The 3,840-nt window shown below is 41.8% G+C and overlaps 1 protein-coding gene across 1 annotated transcript in view; it reads right to left on the bottom strand.

Moving 5' to 3' along the window:
* Positions 1 to 3,840, bottom strand: part of SLC24A3 (solute carrier family 24 member 3) — a 496,071-nt gene that overhangs the window by 89,565 nt on the left and 402,666 nt on the right. The window lies entirely within an intron of this gene.

Genomic DNA, 3,840 nt, shown 5'->3' on the forward strand with positions numbered 1-3,840 from the left:
GTCTCCATATCGCTTTGAAGGTGCATCATGGGATACGGTGACTTTACTTCCCCTGCGTGAGACTCCAGCTAAATAGTAACAAACTTTCCAATGATGCCACTAGCTGGGGGATCAGGCCCTTCTGAGCGACTGCTCTGAAACACACCACCAGGGAAAGTTCAGTAATACCTAACAGATCACACAGGCTCATACGTAGTTGAGTTGGTGGAATGCTTGCCTTCCACGCCTGAATTGCTGGGATCCATCCACAGTTAATTTATTTTTCATTGCTGTAGTTCAAACTCAGGGGCTTACGATGCTAGTCAAGTGCTCTACCACCGAGCTGCACCTCAGCCTCCAATTTGATTCATTATGTAACCATTCATTAATTATTCAAACTCTCCAAATTTGTATATGCACTTCCTCAAACTTAAAAGCAATTTGGAAATTTACTCAAATTCTCTTTTTGAGTTTTCTACAATGCTTTTATGCATTTTATGTCTTCGAAGTCTCTTAGATCTTCTTCATTCTTTTCATTTTTGTAGGGTTCTGGGATTGAACCGAGGGCCTCACACATGTTTGACAAACACTGTACCATCCAGCTACATCCCAAACCCTGGTATTAAGTTTTTAGTTTTTGAGACAGTGCCTCACTGAGTTCATGAGCCTTGAGCTTGCTCTGTAGCCAAAATAAGTTTTGAACTTGCCATCCTCCTGCCTCAGTTCCCCTAGTAGCTGAGATTACAGGTCAGTGACACAAGGTTTATTTTTATTTTTTGCCCCTTTATTTCCATGGTCTCGTGTGCTTAGGACAACTTCCTATTGATTCTCTCTAGAGAACACACACACACACACACACACACACACACACACACACACACTTTGTTTTTATTAACAATTTTTCTTGCCTTTGTTGACTTTTGCATTCCCAATAAACACCTTGATAATGGTCATTTTAGATTATTTTAAACAACTATTACTTTTCTTATTTTTTTGAGATTATAACACAATTACTTCATTTCCTTTTCCCATTTCTTCCCTCCAGACCCTTTCATGTACTCATCCTTGCTCTCTTTCAAATTCAAGGCCTTTTTGTTCTTTAATTGTTGTTAAATGCATATGTATGTATACATATATATTTATATGCACAAACATATATACCTCTAAATACAGCTAATTTGGAGACTCCCATTTCCCCAAGATCCATTTCTGAGATTTGTTTTGTTTCTTTGACTGGCTCACATTTTGCTTTTTCAAAATTAACTTTGTTTTGTTGGGATTTGGGCATCCTCTGGCTCCCAGGCTGTGGGCTGCTTTACCATGGGGACCACACTCATCCATCACCAGCAGGAGAGATCCTGCAAGCCTTTGGCATCTTCCCTTAGAGCTTGTGGGTCTATTTCTCAGCCAGCTGCAGACTCAGCCTGTTTCTACTCAAGTGCTCCCTCTGGTGTCAGTTGTGATAATAAAATCTCTGCTGCTGTGGACAACGAAAGGGGTTGTCACTGTTCTTAGAGGTCTGTAAGCACCCACATCATGCTGTCACCTTTCTTTTTCAGTGTCCTTTGTCAGGCAAGACAGAAACCAAGTCCCCAGGCATCTCTCCAACAGCCAATGAAGGGTGTCCTACCCTCGCTCCCTCTTGAGGGAGAAGGCACGAGCTGTGCACTTCATTCCAATTTCAGCACGCTGTTCTGGCAGGAGGATGGAATTCAGTGGCTTAAGTACGACAGAATTTCTTACCTCCTCCACTGGGCTTCTCTTGGCCTTGTGCCCACGAGGGGTGGTGCTTCATGTGACTTTGTGAGGTTCTCACAGAGGAGATCGGCTCCTCATTACTGTTGTGGAGCCCGGTGGGGGAGGAAGGAGGACATGGGGTTCCCACAAATGACTCAGTGAACATTCATCAAGGGAAGTCACAGTGTTCTTCCATATACACTAACTAACAACGTAGGACAGTAAGTGATGCTGGCCAGACACGCCATGTTCTTTCATTCTTCATCTAATATGTTAATTGTTCTTGGATTTGTTTTATTATTTCTCTCACCTTCCAGAATATTTACCAGTTTTTAGGCTATACCTTTTCCTATATCCCCATGCTACAAGTGAGAAACAAAAAGTAATGAACAAAAAACAAAAAACAAAACACAATGCATTTTTATGCCCATAAAAGAGGTAAGCACATGAGGTTCCTAAACAGACAAAGGGTGAAAAATTCTATCGGGCTGGTGAAAGATGAAACAAATTGAAGGACTTTTCTCTCTCATAAAATCTCAAATGTCCAATGTAAGAGATATAATAATAGTGGGGAAATGCAGAAGACAGAGCATGTAAAAAAATAATAAAAAGAAGACGACGAACACTTATAGTTGCTAAAATGGGAAGACATGGTGAGTGGGAGAGGCCTTCAGGAGTAATTAATTATGCCGTGCCTTAGAAGAGCTCAGATGAGGCTACCTGGGAGGTGGAGACATCTGTGGGTCGCACAGATCCCTATTGCGCCTTTGGTTTTGCTAGCTCTTGCCTAAGCATTTTGCATTCTGATGTCCTCCTGGACACAACTCACCCCTTAGTCTCAGATGATAAGGAAGTTGAAATGCTAGAGCCTATGGGCGTAACTGGCGGCGCTCTGCTAGGTCAGCCACTCCACACCCGTTCCTAAAACAATGTGGAGTAATTTTCAATCGCAGGAGAAGGGGCTTTGTTCTTGTCCAAAAACTCCTCTAAGACTTTCTATGGGAATTAAAAAAAATTATTTAACTATATGACGGCCCACAATGATGCTGAAAAAGGGGTGGCTGATCAAACGAACACATGGCTAATAACTGAGACAGTCAACGCTTTCTCAGCAGGAGCGGTGACTTAGGCTATGAAAACTCATTTTCTTCCTCCATTGTTCACTGTTTTTCCTGGGTTTGATGGACAGAATTCTCAGGAGGTATAGTAAGGCCACCTGGTAATTTCACATAAGCACGTTAAGTTGTGGTGTAAGCAGCATGCCAACACGAAGGAATACAGATTTAGAAGAAAAGACTAACTCTTTAGCTTCTGTGTCCTCAAAAAGAGTTCCTCAGGCCTCCAGGGTGAGACTAACAAATCCCTAGTTACTATTGAAATGAGTTGTGGTTATTGTAAAGATGGATGTGATACTGTTCAAGAACATCAAATTGGGGTTTACTTATTATGAAAGCAGAATAAAAATAGGTAGTTCTCCAGTGAAACAGAACAATTCACCTCCCTTTCGACTGGCATGACCACACTGAGTTCAAGTCCTTGTTACGGAGTCCGGCATAAAGTTTCATTTCTTAGTTCTGACATATGTGAACTGGACTTGGTGACTACCACTATTTGAAAATCACCACTTTACACATTCAAGTAATGCTGAAGTATAATTCCTACAATAAGTTCAAAGGTATCCTGTGAAGTTATGGTCAGCTGTACCAAACTGAAGGGAAGTTACATAAAAAAGACCTCTTACATATGAATAGGAAGAAATGGAATTTGGAATTGATTTTACATGCTATAAGCGAGTGTGCTACACCGAAAACCTTGGTAGGATGAAGTGGCAAGTTGGGAGTACATGGGGAAGATGAGGGTTTTAGGCAGTCACACACTTGCATTCACTTGTGGCCAGCTGTTCCTGAGTAAATATATCCCCCAAGGGATAAATGACATCGTGTCACCGTGTTCACTTTGGCTCTCATAAAGAATGAAACTACAGAGACTTAGTGTTATTGTTGCAGCTGCTGCAGACAGCTGCAGCCCCCTCCCTTAAAAAGGATGGACAGGTGGGCGCGACTTATGGTAGATAGGCATGGGGACTTTCTTAGTAAATTTAGATCCTGTAGATTTCCCCAGGGA

The sequence above is a fragment of the Acomys minous genome (genome assembly GCF_964271855.1).
Source record: "Acomys minous genome assembly, chromosome: 3".
Classification (NCBI taxonomy): Eukaryota; Metazoa; Chordata; class Mammalia; order Rodentia; family Muridae; genus Acomys; species Acomys minous.